Source organism: Nomascus leucogenys, chromosome 11 (assembly GCF_006542625.1).
Source record: "Nomascus leucogenys isolate Asia chromosome 11, Asia_NLE_v1, whole genome shotgun sequence".
NCBI classification, from domain to species: domain Eukaryota; kingdom Metazoa; phylum Chordata; class Mammalia; order Primates; family Hylobatidae; genus Nomascus; species Nomascus leucogenys.
The window spans coordinates 41762894-41782424 of NC_044391.1; the positions used below are offsets into that span (position 1 = coordinate 41762894).

General features: G+C 37.6%; 1 long non-coding RNA gene across 1 annotated transcript; it reads left to right on the forward strand.

Moving 5' to 3' along the window:
- The first annotated feature begins 719 nt into the window (after window positions 1-719).
- LOC105740443 lies at window positions 720-18697 on the forward strand. Its single transcript, XR_001116490.2, has 5 exons — window positions 720-771; window positions 2303-2418; window positions 7803-7848; window positions 12805-13036; window positions 18022-18697. It is a non-coding gene; the product is annotated as an uncharacterized LOC105740443 (long non-coding RNA).
- The last annotated feature ends 834 nt before the right edge of the window (window positions 18698-19531 follow it).

Consider the following 19531-nt stretch of genomic DNA (forward strand, 5'->3'; position numbering starts at 1 on the left):
CGGTTGATAGTATACCACAGGTTCCTTAGTACTTTGTTTACTTTTTAAATTTCTGTTCTTCAGATTCAGTAATTTCAATGATCCCATCTTCATGTTTACCAATTACTTCTTCTGATTTCTCAAATCTTCTTTGGAATCTCTCTAGAAAACTTTTCATCTGAGTTGCAGTGGTCCTATATTTTCCATGGGAGATGTTTCAGGCAGTGGATGCCTGAAACTGAAGATAGTACCAAACCCGATTGCCATCAATCAGAACACATTTCTGTTCATGTCTTTCATCCACAAATTTCATGCATTTTTCATCATAACTAAATGATTGTAATGCATTGTGACCACAATTTTTGCAGTTTGAGGTGCAACAGCAAACCCAGTACAATTTTTTTTTCTTCTTCATAATTAGAAGATCCATTCTTATAACAGATCTTAGCAACCTCAGCATACAATTTTTTTCTTTCTTAATTAAGCCAAGAACTTTCAACTTTGCACTTAAAGAAAGCACTTCACAGTTTCTCTCTGGTATATCTGAATTGCCAACATCACTACTCTTGCACTTTGGGTCCATTATTAAGTAAGATAAGGGTTACTTGAACACAAGCATTGTGATACATCAATGATCAATCTGATAACAGAGATGGCTACTAAGTGACTCACGGCAGGTAGAGTATAGTGTGGATACACTAGACAAAGGTATGATTTATATCCTGGGCAGAATGGAGTAGGACAATGAAAGATTTCACCAACATACTCAGAACAGCATGCAATTTAAAACTTGTAAGTTTTTATTTTTGGAATTTTCCATTTAATATTTTTGGACCATGGTTGATCAAAGGTAATTGAAACTGGAAAAGAAAGCTACAGATAACTAGGGGACTGTTGTACTGTACTTTTTAGCTTCAGACTTTCTTTTTAGTTTCTTTTTAGATTTCTTTTCACTTTATATTTCCACTTTGCTCATACATCAACTTTCTTGGCTTTTCCGTTTTTCTTTAGTTATTTGAGCATCTTTAAGAGAACTGTTTTTAAAAAGTTTTTGTATGGTAGAGCTGCCATCAGTTCTGTTGGCTTATGTTTTCCTCTGAATGAAACATACTTTCCTGTTTCTTAGTTTGTCTTATGATTTTTTTAAACTGGACATTTAAATCTAGTAGTGTGGTAATTCTGGAAATCAGATTATTTCCCTTCCTCAGAGTTTCTTAGGCATTTTTGTTTTGTTTTGTTTTGTTTTGATTTCATTGTTGTAGGCTGTTACTGTGCTGAGGATAAGCCTGATGTGTAAACAAGGTCTTTTCTGAGCCTCCACCTGTCCCTAGCATTATGGTGACTTTCTAATTTTCCATATATATGCAATTGCTTTTGAATATCCTAGTTTTTCTGGCTCTCAAAAGGGAAAAAAGAGAAAAATGAATGGGGAATGGGACACTGACCCTTTAAATCTCCTGGAGGTTACCTCATCTGGAGGGAAAAAGGCTTCCAACAATTCAGGGAAGTACCACAGTAACAGATGCCCATCTCTGGTGTTTGTACTTCCATAATCAGAAGCAGCTATCAGTGATTAGAACACAGATCTCCAGTATTGGAGGATAGGATCCTTATTGCCCACCTTGGCTCCTGCAAGTCCTGTGTAAGCTGCTCCAAGAACACATGCACAGCTGCCCGCCACAAATCTGGGGGTATGGGGTGGGTGGCTGCTGTCAAGCTAAAAGCTGACATTGACTGAAGTTAACCATAATTTACCATCCATGTCTTCTCCTGGAAGTTGCAAACCTTCAATAGACTCCAGATTTCCAAAACAGTTACATCGAACAGATTCTGCCACTGTAGATGCCTGGCTGGGGAGATGGATGCCTGGTGCTTTCTATTCTGCCATCTTTCCAGAATCCTCTCATGCCCAAATAAGCCTTTGTAAGGGTCATCAATAGCTTCTTATACCCATAAAAAATACAAAGACTCTAGGATGAGAATAAAATTTTCACAAAATACTTTTTAAAGTGTAGATAAAATATTATGTAAGACCATTGTCCTACTGTTTGCTGCATACATTTATGCAACTTTAAGTCTTTTTTTTCCAGTGGTACCAAAATATGCCCTAATATATACGCCGATGAATTGATATTGAAGATTGCTAACAATTTTCATTTCCTATATTCTTTCCTATAGATTATTCCCTTTGATGACTCTCCATCTCAAACATAATAGGAGTGTGCTTCCCCTATGGGTTTCATAAATTTCCACTGGCAGAAATGATTTTCCCTGTCTGGCAACACTGTCTGTGCTAACCAAAGTATTTGCTCTCCCAGTTTAGATTTTGAAGTTGGGAGAAGTGGCAAAACGTGAAAAGCAAGAAGCAAATATTACCAGAGACACCTATGAAAAAGAAATCTTTCTAAAGAACATTTTTAAAGTGCCATAATCTGTTCGGTAAGAATGAAATTAATGCACAAAACTGATGAAAATGGACTACCTGGATGTAGTTTCTGAAATGGCAGGGTATGTGTTCTGGTGTAAAGTACAAAATACATGTCCTAACCTGAGTAATTTTGTCTCTTTGTTTATGATTTTGAACAATGGTGTAGAAGAGACAGGGGATTCTTCTTTCCCCTGGAAAATCCCTATTTCTTCCCTGTTAGAATTGAAAGGGGCTACCTTTGTGTTATGAGGCTACTGGGGAATTTCAGCTAACTCCTGTGGGGAAAGAGATGGAAGCAAGCATTCCTCACAATCCCACTAATCAACCACGGGTTTCTTATGAGCATCTATAGGATTCCCACAGGTCCCACTGAGGGATAAGTGGTCAAAATAGAATCCCCACATTTAGTCATACTTACTATACTGCCTGTTGCTAACTGTAACAACTGTTCATTCCCCTGAAGCCTGGAGTCAACTGGCAAGGGCTAGAAGTTAAGAAACAGCAGGAGGCCTTCATGGTCACCATGGCTTCCTGGTGACCATCTAATATAAAATTAAATAGAATAGTATTTTCTTTTAAGCTGAAAATAAATTTTAGCAGTGCTCTTATTGATTAGTAAAAACTGCATTTGCATTGGTGACACAAACTTTTTTTTTTTTTTTTTTTTTTTGAGACGGAGTCTCGTGCTGTCACCCAGGCTGGAGTGCAGTGGCGCGATCTTGGCTCACTGCAAGCTCCGCCTCCCGGGTTCACGCCATTCTCCTGCCTCAGCCTCTCCGAGTAGCTGGGACTACAGGCGCCCGCCACCATGCCCGGCTAATTTTTTGTATTTTTAGTAGAGACGGGGTTTCACCGTGGTCTTGATCTCCTGACCTCGTGATCCACCCGCCTCGGCCTCCCAAAGTGCTGGGATTACAAGCGTGAGCCACCGCGCCCGGCCACAAACATTGTTATGTTTTTCTAGTCTAAAGAGAAACCATCCCAGCAAAGATCATTAGAAACCACTAGGTCTTTAGCATAATTTTAAAAAATAAATTCAAGAGTCTGTCATAATATTGCTCAACCTAACCAAACAAGACTTTTAACAAAAGAAAAGGCATTTTCAAAATAATAATCAAGCCTGTGATAAATGAGTTAGAAGTATGTGCAGGACATCTTCAATTTGCCCCTCAGATCCTGTACTCATTCTTCATTCAGTTCTGTCCTGGGAAGCCAAAGGAAAGGAAGAGAGAAGAAAAAGAAGCTGGACTATTACTTCTTCTCTCTCTCCTTATGTGACAATTAATTTCATGTCAACTTTGCTGGGCCGCACTGCCCAGATACGTCGTCAAAGATTATTCTGGATGCTCCTATGACGATGTTTTCAGATGAGATTTAACATTTACATTGCTGAACTTTGAGTGAAACAGATTGTCCTCCATAATATGAGTGGTTTTCATCGAATCAGTATAAAGCCTGAGAAGAGTAAAAGACTGACTTGCCCCAGAGCGGGAGGGAATACTGGCAACAAATTGCCTTCACATTTCAGACATGAACTACAGCATCAGCTCTTCCTAGGTCTCCAGCCTGCGGGCCACTGTGCAGATTTTGAACTTGCCAGCCTCCATCATCGCATGAGCAAATTTCTTAAAAAATTCACACACACACACACACACACACACACACACGCGCACACACATATTCTATTAGGTCTATTTCTCCGGAGAACCCTCATACATCCTGCTTCAGCTCTGAAAGTCAGGAAATAGAAGCAAACCCCACTCTCATACTATAGCTTAGGTAAAATAGCCCCTTCTCCTCTGGTCCAGCTTTCACTAAGTCAATCTAGTGTCTCTTGTTCTTTGATCATAAGGGTAGTATTATTTCCCCCTGTAGCTAGTCTCTTGTGTCTTACCATCCTTTAATTCCTAGCACTGCCCATACTTCTGAAAGCAGTACTTTCATTTTCAACTCAGAGGTTGAGCCTGGTTTCTCAACTCAAGCTGCATATTAGAATCAGCTGGGAAGCTTTTAAGAAATCCCAACAGCCAGGCCACAAACCAGACCAACTAATGCAGAACCTCTGAGGGTAGAACACAGGCATGTATATTTTTCAAAGCCCCCCAAGCATTTCCAATGTACAGCCAAGAGTGAGAACCACTGCATCAATATCTCTTCCTTTGAACAATTTGAGATGAATGCTGTTTCCAGCCAGAACCTGAACAAATATACTATCATGGAAAATATATACATTTGCTTAAAATCCTATAAGCACTTGTCACCAGTACTTTTCATATGATTATTTTCTATATTGCCATATATTGTTATTTTGTTATCTCACTTTTAAGACTGTAACTGATTTTTTTTTTCTCTCCCATTCTCTCCATATGTTCCAACTCACGGCCCAACTCAAAACCTTGTCTATCAGCCACTGTTCTGAGCTTCTTTTATACACACACACACACACACACGTGTGTATATATACACACATGCACATACACATATATAGTTTATATATACATGTATATATGTATATATACATACATGTATACATATATACACACTTGTATGTATATATACACAAACACACACATATATATATATTTATACACACACACATCCATCCCTCTTTCCAAAACAGGGCTCACCATGTTGCCCCATATGATGCAAATTTCAAATTTTTGTTAATGATGCTCTATGGCCCATATATGTTGTAACTTCCTGACTAGGCACTAAAACCTCTGCATTCATCACAGTCTGACATTCATTATTCTCAACAGTTCTCACCCTCAGCCCCTTTCTAATGTCATACACTCTACCAACTGTTATCTGTTGATTCCCCTTTCCTTTCACACTTCCTCCTTATGGTCATTTCTCCTGCCTGAACCCCGTTTCTGTGCTTCAGCAGCCTGTCCTTCCAGTCTTTCAAGATTTACATGTCCCCTCCTCAATTAAGACATCTCTAGTCCCTCTATACTGCTAAATAAAGGTAAGCCATTATTAAGTCTCTTGAGGATTTACAGCAGTTTCTTGAAGGGATTTATAAACTGGGACTAAAAAAAGGCAGGGAAGGGATGGCAAGATGGAGAAGAAAGGTTCAGACAGCTAACATAAAAGCCTAAAGGTGAGACACATCCACAGCACAGGTGTGATGCACTGCAAATACGTCTGTAAGGGTAAACGAAGGAGACTGGTGAGCAAGGGGCCTTGTAAACCTGATGAGGAGTTTTGTGTTAAATCTGATAGCAATGGAGTGCACAATTTTACAAACATCATTCACAGAGTTGTAGAAAATACGTTGGAGGGGAGAAATATCACAAACAGAACAGTTGTAGGTGCTCAGAGAAATGCAAACATTCCCAGCCTGGACTGGGTTGGTGGCAGTGAGAATGAAAAGGTACCATTTTCTGCATTTTCCTTAAGGTTAAAAATTTTGCTGTTGCCACGCGGAACTGTTAAGATTCAGAGTAAGAATTCAACACCTCTAGGGTTCTTTTGATTGATTTAAATATTATATAAAATGCACTTTTCTTTAAAAAATAGTCAAATATCTTTAATGACATATCAAATCAATTACCATCAGCCACAACATCAAAAGTCAACCATTTCATTGTTTTTTTCCAAAAGTCACCTTCGGCCACAGTGTTTTCTCATTCCGCCCCCATATTTATTTTTTGCATTTAACAGGTTTATTAGTCATTTGAATATCTTTGTTTTTACAGGTATATATGTGAGTCTTGAAAAATCTCTTGTGAGCCAAGATATGTCAGTATATAGAACTGACTTTTTATGATTACACCAAAAAATAAATATTGTTAAAATGTGGGTAACAAGGGACCAGGGTGGAATCTCCACTGTTATCACAATAGGTAAATACAATTTGACCTATAACATAACTCAGAGTTAGAACTTTATTAAATAATTTTGCTTTATTTATTTAATGTATGAGAAAGTTATTTACTATGAAAAATTTAAATACTAAAGATTTCGATTTCAAAATTATTCTAGTGAGGATGTTACATTGATAACTGTCATACATGGAAGAAACATAAACTCTACATAATGTGCCATGTGGCCATATATGTAAAGCAAATGTCACCAGAGACCTTCACCCTCAGAGATATACATGAATGTCACTCAAACCATCAGTTTGAATTGGATACTCCAAATCCTCTCTGTGAGGTCTGTAAATGTCTGAGGGTTTGCTTGTGGGGTCCCCCATTGCTTCCTTTCTTAGCTCTGTGCCATCTGTTAGACTGGCATGCATTTAGACATGAAACTGTAACTTTGCTGGTATCCACAAAAACTTACAACAAACATTCTGTCAGTCTTGTAACTTCAGTGATCACGGGAAATTAACGTTATCCATGGAACAGCCGTGTTAGTCCATCTGCCTTGCTATGCTATAAAGGAATACCTGAGGTAGGGTGTTATAAAGAACAGAGGTGTATTTAGCTCACAGTTCTGCAGGCTGTACAGGAAGTGTAGTACCAGGATTTGATTCTGGTGAGAGGTGCAGGAAACCTCCAGTCATGGCAGAAGGCAAAGGGGAGCCAGTGTGCCATGTGGGAGGAGAGGGAGCAAAAGAGAAAGGGAGGAGGTGCCAGGCTCTTTTAAACAACCAAATCTCATGGGAACTCAGTGAGAACTCACTCATTATTGTGAGGAAGGCACCAAGCTATTTATGAGGGATCCACCCCTATGACCCACCCACACACCTCCCCCCAAGCCCCACCTCCAACATTGGAGATTACATTTTAACATGAGACTTGGAGAGGACAAAACATCCAAACTATATCAATAGCTTTCTTCTGAGTCCTGTGGCCTCTTCCTTGTACCCATTCTCAGCCCTCTCATCTCCTAATTTTGTCTTCCTCTGTTCCCATGTGTACGAACAATCTCATCTGAATGGCACACACACACACAACAAGTACTGAACCCCTGGTGAGGCCAACACTATACCTGCAAGCACTTACTTCACTTAAGAAGTTTATCGAGAGCTTTCTAAATAAATTCTGTTCTCCATCTACTATGCAAATAAAACTGCTGTATCTCATTATGCGTGTAATAAATGTGAATGCAGAAAGCAACCTTGCTTAATGAGATATTTTGCCCAGATCACAATCTCTTTGGTATTTGCCATTATCCATCACTATTCGTTATTACCTATTACTCATCTTCATAGAGCAAATACATCATCTTTCATCCGGAAATGGATTACATTGAGGGGAAGAATATACTCTTTGTCTTCCAAGGAAGAAAAGATGAAGGAATGAGTTGAGGGACTCAGGAACAAACAATAACTATATGCTAAATGACCTCCTAGGCATTTTACAAATATTACCACATTTAATAAGCTTTTTAATTTAGTTTTCACAACAAATAAATAAAGTTTTATCATCTCTGTTTTACACAGGTGAATCCTAAGGCTGAAAGAGACTGAGTAACAGCTATTAAGTAAGGTAGTAGAGTCCACTTTTACTCTGCTAAAATTCTGAGCTAAAGACTAGCATAGGCCGGGTGTGGTGGCTCACGCCTGTAATCCCAGCACTTTGGGAGGCCGAGGCAGGCGTATCACCTGAGGTCAGGAGTTCGAGACCAGCCTGGCCAACATGGTGAAACCTCATCTCTACTAAAAATAAAAAAATAGCCAGTTGTGGTGGCACACACCTGTAGTCCTAGCTACTCAGGAGGTTGAGGCAGGAGAATTGCTTGAACCCGGGAGGTGGAGGTTACAGTGAGCCGAGATCACACCACTGCACCCCAGCCTGGGCAACAGAGTGAGACTCCATTAAAAAAAAAAAAAAAAAAAAAGACTGGCATAAATGCCTACTTTTTTTTTAATCCCTTTTGTTACAGCTATGACATCACTCTTCAATATAAATTCATGTCCTTGCATGTGCAAGTTAATCAAAAGTTAAGCAAGAAGTGTTTGTCTTAGTAAGAATTGAGGTTCATTATAGACCTAAGAAGGAAAATTTCAAAGTCCAAGGCTTAGGATATCACCTATTTCTACAGGAGATAGTAACCGGGGATACAGTTAAAGGTCTACCTTAGTCAAATCATTCCTTCATTTCTTTATCTAACACCATTGCTTTATTTCAAAGTCAAGATGAAATTTGAAACTGAACGTGGATTCTGTGCTCTTAACAAAGTTCTGTGACCTTAACATATGTACCCAGACTTTTGCCACTCACAGTCATCTCCCAGACAGAGGAAATGACTCATCTTTTTTAAAAAATGGAAGTCTTAAATCTAACATAAAATATCCCATGACAAAAATATCTTTTTATATGTAATATAGGAAGTATGAACTTGTGTACTTTTATAAATGTAATTCATTTTCAGATCTTTCATTCTCAAGTATCTCTGTCAAAATTTCATTCAAAGTAAACCCACAACTGAAAAATAGACTATTAACAGAAAGGAACATCTATTCTTGGGTTTAATTACACATATAAGTTTTATATAAAAATTTTAAACTTTACTATTTAAAAATGTGCATCTGTTACAACACCATAACTCCAAATTCCACAAAATTTTTAAAATTGTTGAAAAGAAATAATGGTGTACTTTATTTGATTACAAATAAGGTATGATTAATAAAATACGACTAAACTAATTTTGTACTTAAAAATTTAGACAATTTAAGACTCAATTTGAAGGGGTCAATTGAAATTATTAAAATTCAGACTGACCTCACCATGAACATTCAGCAGGAAAAAGCCATTTTCAAGGAGCTAATGTCCAATACACTATATATATATATGTTTTTTAAGACGGAGTTTCACTCTTTCACCCAGGCTGGAGTGAAGTGGTGCGATCTGGGCTCACTGCATCCTCAGATCCCCAGGTTCAAGCGATTCTCCTGCCTCACCCTGCCGAGCAGCTGGGATTACAGGCGCCTGCCACCACGACCAGCTAGTTTTTTGTACTTTTAGCGGAGACGGGGTTTCACCATGTTGGTCAGGCTGGTCTCAAACTCCTGACCTCAGGTGATCCACTAGCCTTGGCCTCCCAAAGTGCTAGGATTACAGGCGTGAGCCACCACGCCCGGCCCACAGCATACATTTTTATATAAGGTACATCATCTCAGAAGAGAGAGATAATAGCTTCAGATATGAGCCTCAGAAAGAAGTTCAAAAGGCAAAGAGATCTGCTTCAAAAAGAAAAAACAAAAGTTGAAGGTCTTGCTCCAAAAGAGGGATTTGCTTTAAATTACTCCAAAAAGAATGACTGGCTGATATCCAAAGAAGAAAAAAATCTTTGCATTCCTGACATCTGATATCTTAATGCATGATACATAAAAAGCAATATATTTCAAGGACACACTAATAATCCCCCATGCAAAGGGCGGATTATCCTCTCAGAGAGAGAGGGGGAATGAGGGGGAGAGGGAGAAAGAGAGAGAGAGAGAAAGCACATACACAAGCCTGCCTGTTACTGGAAGAGCATGGGTGCCAGGATCTTTGACCCAAGGGTCCAAAAGCTTGGCTGAATACAGCATTTCAGTCGTGCCCTGAAGTGAAAGCAGTAAAATAAAGACCAAAGAAAGCTCTAAGTTTAAGGTCAAGACCAAATTGCCTAAGAACCGAGGATGTAACCTAGGGTAAATGCCTGGCAGAACAAAAAATCACCCAGCATTTTGAGGGTGATGGCAGGCTGTGAGAAGGCAGGTTGTAGAAATGATGAGGTTGTTTTATGGCATGCTTTTATTGGCTACATCAGAGAGAATGTGAGGGTGTGTTGGGTATGTCATTGAAGTTATGGGACCTTGGTTTAAATGAACTTTGTTGCACATCCAGTAATAATAGGCAAGGCATTTCTTATTCTTGGTTTTTCTTTTCTTTTCTTTTGTTCTGGCTTTTTTTCCGTAATTCCTGTCTTAGTTAATGACACCACCACTCCCCTCTTGGAGCAACCTAGAAAGAAGGGAGTCATCCTAACTCTTTCTCCTGCCATCACATGTAATCTTTGTCTTTAAACAGACTCAGTGTGTTTTACTTAAGTAAATATATTTGGAAAGAAAACTTCATATTACTTACTAAAAGGGAAAATGACTATTAGTTCTATAAAAGAAATCTATTTTTTTAATTAATGAAAATGAAACTACATCATTAAATGTTGGCAGAAATTCATTTTCTCTTTGTTAGAAAGGCTGATTGGAAAATACCATTTAACGCCAGGCGCAGTGGCTCACACCTGTAATCCCAGCACTTTGGGAAGCTGAGGAGAGTGGATCACCTGAGGTCAGGAGCTGGAGACCAGCCTGCCAAACATGGCAAAACCCCGTCTCTACTAAAAATACAAAAACTTAGCCAGGCGTGGTGGTGGGTGCCTGTAATCCCAGCTGCTCGGGAGTCCAAGGCAGGAGAATCGCTTGAACCCGGGGGGTGGAGTTTGCAGTGAGCTGAGATTGCACCACTGCACTCCAGCCTGGGCAACAAGAGCGAAACTCCATCTCAAAAAAAAAAAAAAAAAATAGCATTTAAGACACAGCTTAGCATCAACCTAAGCCTTTTTCCTGAAGTTAGAGGGGGTAACAGATAATTGAAAATTTTTTTAAATCATGTGATAATATGATTTCATGCTTCATCCTCATACAACCAAAATGTTATTTGTAAATGAGTCCCACACTTTGGGAAGCACTAGACTATGATATACAATTCAAACTCAGTAGTCTGCTATGATCTTACTCCCAATTCCCTTTTGATCTGATTTCCTGCCACTCCACAAGCCATGTTTACAACTCTATTCCTGCTAAAGGACGTATCATTTGGCCCTAGGCATTCTCCATTGTGTCTACTGAGAAACCTATTAGGCCTCTGAAGAGGTTCTTGATGTGAAGTTTTCAGAGACCCCACCCAGGCACCTTTCTCCTTAGTATGAGCAAAGGCCAAGAAAACGCTAGTCAGGCTCTTCAGAGTTCTCTTGTTGACTAGGCCTCAAGCTTACCTTTCTAGGTTGAACAAACACTAAGACAGTTTCTAACAGCTCAACATCGTTTACTTAGGATGAGCCTACCCCCCACTTAAAGTCCAAGCCTGATAAAGAATTTCCTGTTTTCCCAGCCAACACCTGAAGACCAGGATCCCGTTTTCCAGTCTCTGTGGGAGGGGAGGAGCCGAACTTCAATAAACACCAGTGAACAAAGCTAGACGAGTTTCACGTGGACTAACCTCTTTTCTGGATTTTTGCAATTTTTCATTTTCCTGAAAAACTATGGAGTCCCAACTCACCTTCTCCCTGCTCCTTCATTCTCCCATTAAAATACCTAATCACCTCTGTACAGGTCAATGTTGAGCTTAGTTCACGTTGCACTCTTTTCCCTATTGTAATTATATACATTAATTCTTACCATTTTATTTAGTGTCCAGCATTGTTTATCTTTCACAGCATTTCATAGCTACTTTTAATGCACTATATTGTCATTATTCATTGAACTATCACTCTCACCCACTATGCTGTGTTCTGTTTTGTACTCCGAGTGCTGAGGTCAGCCCCAGAATTGTGCCTCCCACATTAGAAATGGCAAACATACTCTTTACTCACAAGTTAATACAGTGAAGTAATAAAACAATGTATTTTGTCAGATAAGTACCCATCTACCACTGAGGTGGTATTTTCTTAAGATCAATCCTTACGTTTAAATAACTCTGAAGAGCAATCTTTATGTTTAAGTAACTTACGTTTAAATGTGCTTAGAAAGGGGGAACTAGGCCGGGCACGGTGGCTCACCCCTGTCATCCCAGCACTTTGGGAGGCCGAGGCGGGCGGATCACGAGGTCAGAAGATCGAGACCATCCTGGCTAACACGGTGAAACCCCGTCTCTACTAAAAATACAAAAAAAAGTTAGCCGGGCTTGGTGGCGGGCGCCTGTAGTCCCAGCTACTCGGAGAGGCTGAGGCAGGAGAATGGCGTGAACCCGGGAGGCGGAGCTTGCAGTGAGCCGAGATCGCGCCACTGCACTCCAACCTGGGAGACAGGGAGACTCCGTCTCAAAAAAAAAAAAAAGAAAGGGGAACTAAGTTACCTGACTGCTGTGAACAGGGTCACGAGGAGAGACTCTAACACATTGCTTTAGTTTTGTTTCAACTTCCAAATCATAAGAGGGACATTACACATTGCATTAAATTCTATAGTGTAAAAATAAAATAAAAATATCAGCTTACTTTCCTTCTTTCTTGGTTTGTCGGTATCATTTTTAATTCCAATGTTTTGTTAAACTTCACACCTTCCTCTTTTGAATTTCTACTTCCTTTTAAAATGGCAATTGCCTTTTTATTTTCATATCTTTTGTCTTATATTAGTAAGAGCATTTCTCTAATTATAACATGGGGAATTTACATGTGGGTTACAGGGGAGACTAAATTTTTACATCAAAATTAATTTTGTTTTATTTGCTCCTAATTTATAGGTGAAAATGCTATTTTACATGGAAACGTATTTTGTTCCATAAAACTAAATAAACCATAACCCAGAAGTGCAATGAGACACACACAGCATGACCACATTATTTCTGAAAGCTGAAGAGTTGCCAGTCTGTTGATCTCAAACTTCATGAACCACACAGTTCAGTTCAAATTGTTTCCCTGCAATAGCTTTGAGCCTCTGCCAGACAGCCACTGAAGGACTCTAAAAAATACAAGGTAAGGAGATGGCACCTAAGAACATTTTTAAAAAAATGTTAACTCTTTTATTGAAGTTTATTTCATTGCTTTTATCAAAGAGACTGATGTCACATCAGACATTTTCTCACCTAAAGGTAACACGCAATAATTGCCATGATAGCATACTTTTCAGAACATGGAACCAAAAGTGCGGCCTGCATGAGCATTCTTCCTTTGCCAATGAATTGCAAATGCTTCTTTCTATCTACAAGTGTACCAATGTTAAACATTAAATGTGGAGGTCTTATTGCGGGTTGATCTTTAGCAAATCACATCTTTCTGTTTTCAGTTGCTGCCAGCATCACCTATCCGCAGAGTCAATGTTAATGATGTTAATGAAACCAGGCAATATATTAAAAGCTCTAGCCACAATCATTAACTCGAGTCTGGAATAAACCATGTATTCCAGGGCCCAGTATGCAGAGCCCCTGTGGGGTGTCAGCAAGCTGTAGCTATCCAACAATGCTGTTACCTAAACTTCACTTTCGGGTGCCTGTCCTTGTAGGCATCCTCCACTCCACACCCTAAGCTAAAACAATCACTTGTTGAACAGGGGCCCTGCCTCATGACTAGTATTTGGCCTTAAACTTCACACTCCGTTCCCTAGACACTGGCTGGAGCTTTGCTTCTAACTGAATGGGCCCTATCTTTCTCTTGCCTAGCACTAAAGCCCTAACATTGCCTGCAATTCCTATTGTCATTCCCTCCCCACCAGATTCCAACCCCTGATAAATCATTCCTGGCCCAGAAACATAGTTCCACTACCCTGGGATATAATGATTTGGAATGCTGGTGACTCACCCGACTTTTAGACCCTTAGTGCTAACCCCTTTGTTCTTTCTTACTTCTTTTTCCCTGACTTAAGACCCAGCATATGTCAAAGCAGATATGGTATGTAAGATAATGTCAGTGTGCAAAAAGCACTCATCATATAAAGAAACTTAACTGTATCTTTTAAGTCAATGCAAATAATCACAATTAATATGTTTTGTGGGTTTTAACTTTTTTAATGAAAACAAACTTTTGCATTTTCTCTAATGAGAAAAAAGTATAGTTTCCTTTTGTCTTATTTATTTTTCCATCATTTGATAAGGCACAGGATCAAGTTATTCTTTTTGAGATGCCATAATATGCTAGGTATTGGAATGGCCAGCTAGCACTTGCATTGTATAGTTAAGACTGTGCTATAAGAGTGGTTCTTTCTAAAAGCTTTCGGTACTGTTTATAGTTTGCGCTACCCAGTTCCCATGGTAACGTGTTTGTTCCCATGGAGAAACAAAAGTGAACACCTAACCAGATCTGAACTTGAAGATAAAAAACTTCACTCAGTAGATAATTTGCTCAGAGGCTATTAAGGAGGATAAGGAGAAAACAGAAGAACAGAAAATATATCTAGGTTTCTAGTTCCAGTTCAAAGTTAAGAAACTACTGATTCACTTTGACCTGCTATGTAACAAACCATTCTTGGTGTCATTATTTGCAAATTTAAGGAGACCTTTTTTTTTTTCTCAAAAGCAATTTTAAAAGTAACTACTTAGACAAAGGGCCCTTTTTAATGGTGATTTGATAGTTTATCTTAGCAATTTGATCCTTGTAGTTGCAATCTGTATTTCCATATTTCAAGAATTTTTGGAATTTTCATAAAACCATCTAAATTTAAGTAAACTTGATTTCTTAAAAAAACTATAAAGTAATAAGAATGTGAGCAAATGATTATAAGATTATCTTTAATAAAAGCAGATTCTTTTGCTTTGTTTAATGCCCAGAATTTTTCAAGCCTAGCTATTGCCAGTTTATGCCATTTGAAAAAAGCTTGAAAGCTGCAAAAGGATGTAAATTCAGCTGCTTTGGTTTAACGTGAGGAAAGTTGATAGCCTTTGTTAAGGCTGACACTACCATGCCAAATTCCTAACAACGTTACAGCAGGACTTTGAATGCCAGTAAAATAATTCACATCCATTTGCAAGCTCGAGTCAAGTGGCATAAACTCCACTTGTAGAAGACAAAGCAAAATGACTGCGCTCCCCCCTGGCTCTGGCTCTTCACTCCCTCCCTCCCAAATGTTGATGTTTTCTCCCCCCACTTTATAATCTAGACAGTCGCTCCCTTTCCATTTGATACTACTTCTTTGTTTGCTGTTCTTCAGCCTTCGTTGTGCTTTTCTGACCTCCTTTTTTCGATTCTGTGCCGCTGTTCCTGTTCTACATTTCATCATTTTTTTCTCCAGCTTCACTTTTGTGCATTACACTCTTCCCACTTCAATCTTTAGCCATTTTTGTATTGTCCTGACTTTCATTCTTCTTATTTACCTTTAGTTCATATTCATTCTGACCACCTTTTCTTCTTCTCTTTGCGACCCCTCTGTTAGAAGTTCGGCATTTTGCTCCAACTTTAAAAAAAAGTGTATTGTTCTTGGATAACATTCTTTTCTCACTCTTCTGTGTATTATTTTGCACTAGTTGTTTAAATCCCAGTCCCACTGACTTCGTGCAAAGGATTATGATTAAAGCGATTTTAAGTATTTCTTTAATATAATAAAATGTGAAAAAAGTTGCCTTAGAAAACAGCATTCTAAATAGACTGCCTTTAAAAATAAATAAATAAATAAATAAATATCTGTCCCATTTGTAGGTTCACAGGGAATAAAATCAATGAGATCTGCCATCTCCTATACTTGTCTACATCAGACATCATTCACCCCAATCAAGTAGTGAAGAGTGGGACTCTAACTGGCAAGTCTATCCTGCTGAATTGTTGCTACTCAAGATAAAAATAACTTTCTCACATTGTATGGTCCACTAGCAAGATGCAGAATAATGGTGTATCCCAAGATTAATTATGGTTTCTGAAGCAATTATTGCAGGGAGATGGAACAGAAAGGTTTTTTCTCTTACTTACTTTTGTGTGGTATTGGAGACAGGAGGCATGTCCATCGTTTTATACTGCTTATTACATATGAAAAATCAAATAATGAAAGCTTTCACAATACGGAGGTTTTCTCTAACCTCCTATCATCAAATAGGCATATACTTTGAATTGATTTTTTTTTAAGTTTTGGGAATTGGATGTTCATCTTTCTTTTATTGACTTTCATCTAATTTTCAAAAGTGTGCTACAGTAGATTGCATGTGAAAGTAAATGGTCCACTGAGATTTAAATGCATTGCTTTGAACTAAAGAGATACAAATTCTAATATCTGAATTCTTCATGGCTATATATGTGTGTACTGAGTCCTTTTGCATAGTGGCAGACTCTTTATGCTTTTGGCATATTTGAAGTTAAATTTTAATTCATATTACATCTATTAAGTACTAAGAAGACACACTCATCTACTATTTTAGAATTTTTTATAAGTAAGTTTTCACTCTTGTAAGTTTATGAAAAAAATATTGATGCACCGTAATATATACTGGTTTCATAGCACTTACAGACTTGGTAAATTTGAACTACAAGAAAATCAGTTCTTTGAGTTTTTCTTAGTTTACTGATTTTGCATTTAAAAGTTTTTACCTTGATTAAAGACTCCAGGTTTTCTGGGGGACAGTGTAGTTGACTTAAAAACTAACCACTATTATACAACATTTTAGTTGAGAGAAACTATCTGTATCTTCTTTTTTTATTGCTATGATTATAGAGCCAACACACACAATCATGTAGGTTGAGCACTGCTAGGGAGCCATTCTCAACCTATGTGTGGGGTTTCATATATAGTGGGATTCATTTTGCAGTTCCCACTGAAACTATGCCATGAGTTTGCTCATCAGATGGAAAAAAAATTTCTGCTTTGACCATGTTGAATGAAGTCTTGCTTTACTCTGTAAAAGTATAAAATGTAACATTTTAGGGTTGAGGGGACACTTAGAGATCTTCTGGTTCTCCTCTTTGGTTTCACAGAGAAGGAAAATGCCCCCACAGAAATAATGACTCCTTACCACAATTTTATTACCATATATATACCCTAAGAGTCAAGATTAGAGATGGCTCCCCTGATCCCTGGCCTTGGGAATATCGTTTTAAAACTACTCAGGGCGACATAGAAAATATTACATTTCTATCACATAATTCCATAGATACAACCTTCTAAGTTTTTAGCTTAATTTTCTTCCTAGACAATTTTGTATTGTAAATTACTAGAGGACAGAAATAATTTCTAGATAATTCTGTGGGCAGCTTGCTATATAATCCAGCAACATACTAAGTAGGCTTTTTTTTGAGAGAGGATGTCACCATCTTCATTGATTAATGTGGTGGAAAATATTTAGAAAAGGATTTTTTTCATGCTACTCTGGCATCTATATTGTGAAAGTATAATTTTGGAATATTGACATTAAATAACGGAACTAGAGTTTCTGAAGAATTAAAATCTTTACTTTCCCATTAGTGTATTGGGAAACTTCACTAGTTTATTCATCTTCTCTATGGAGCTTTTCTTTATTACTATCAACCCACACTTTCTCTTTTCTTCTTTTTTATTACTCAACACCAATGTGTGGTTTTTAATGAATTATTTTAATTTGTTTCTGTTCTCTTGCTGCATCTAGAGAGCTTGTCAACTCCTTGTGTACTGAGTTTGTCGTTTACTTTGTTTTCACTCTTCTATGGTGCTGGATGTGTATACAGCCATTGCTAAATGTGTACTACTTAAGGTGACAAGAATTCAACTAGAAACACTTCATCAAAAAAGCCCTGACTAATTAGAAGCAACTACCAAATTTTGTCTATGTTGCCAAAAAGCCTTATCAAAAAGTGCATCATGAATCTAAATGTTAACAGAATTAATGGTTAATGAGAAAATTTTTACATAAATATTACTCCAAGACAATGTCTAATAGTGATGCCTAAAACTTTTTGATTAGATTGATGCATGCTGATGAAAAGAACAAACAAGGAGTTGAAACGAGTGCATGTCATCACAAAATCATAATGCCTTTTAAAAAACCTTTTATCCTTTTCTTTTTTTCTAGAACTGAAAGGGGCACATGGCAGATATAATCATAAACTTTCATTTCAGAGAGCAGTAAAAAAGGAGAAGAAGAACACACTGGTACTCCAACAAGTCATAGTTTCTGCCAGATGTTGCAAAAGTGAGTTAGATAACTGACCTTTCTTCTGGGGCCTGTGTCAACTGAATGGAGCTTTCAATTGCACAATAAGCATCTGCACAGTTTTGACATCTTTATAACACTCTTTGAGTTCTTACAAAGCTACCATTTTGTTTAAAGATGATTTATGTGAAGATTAAAATAATTACTTCAGTGCTAAGAATAATTAATCCTGTAACTCAATATCAATGCCATTATCTTCCCAGAACTGGGTCTCTAACTACTAATCATAATTAAGACACCAACTGTCAAATCATATCAAAATTAAAATTTGATTAATTATTTGATGATATTAACATTCAAATCTAGTTCCTTCCTAGGCCTAATTTTGCCCTTATGTTTGCTTTGCACTGAATTATTGTGGTTTAAATAGCCCGTTTTACATGACCACTTTCAAACAAGAGCACAAATTCTCACAAAAACAGGCTAAGGAATTTATAATCATAGCTCTTGGCCGCCACCTAAAGGTTTATTTCTTGTTTTATTTTACGTGAGACCTACTATGCATTCCTTTTATAATAAAATTGTTGTCTTGTCATCACGTTTCTACATAAGTACAGGGTAAAAAGACTTTTTCAAGTATGTTTCTTCACCTTTATGTATTTAAATTAACAGCATATGTAATTATATCTACTTTTCAATTCATTCAACACACACACACAAAAAAAACAATTTAAACAAGTTTCTTTTAAATGGTCAGAAAATTTTTATGCATTTAAGAAATAGTGTGTTCTTATTATGCTTTGAAATCATTACATTTTTATTTTGTTGCCTCAGTTTCCCATAGTTCTTATTGTGCCTGACTGTAGTTATCAACTTCTGACTCATTCTAACACACTGCTTTACCTTGGCTGTAAGCTGGGAATCCTGCTATCAGAAATTCATGCAAGTTTATAGAAAAAGACTCCAAGTAAAGGGTATGAATTTTTGCATTCTATTTTGATTGCACAGAGGCCTTTTTACACTTTGCTTTCTCAAGTATAGTTTAGGCCATTGAAGCTGCTTAATCAGCAACACGTAAGTCAGGGAAATCTCCCTACACTAGCATGTTATTTCCCACAGTTTCATAATGCCCCTTGAAAACTGAATCCACATTAACATATACATTATCATTTTTAAGTTTCTATAAAGAATCCTTCCTTGTGATACAACTTCAACTACATAATTATAAATGTTGACTTTTCATTTGATGCCCAAAGTATAGTTTTCAGATGTAACATAAAAGCATTTTATGCTAAAATTTGACCTAAAAAGTAGAATTTATGTGTCTCATAAAAGCATATAAAATTTGACCCAAGAAATAATTTCAAATTTCTTGACTCAGACTATAATATTATCTCTTTTCTTTTTTCATTTTGACATGGCATGGAAA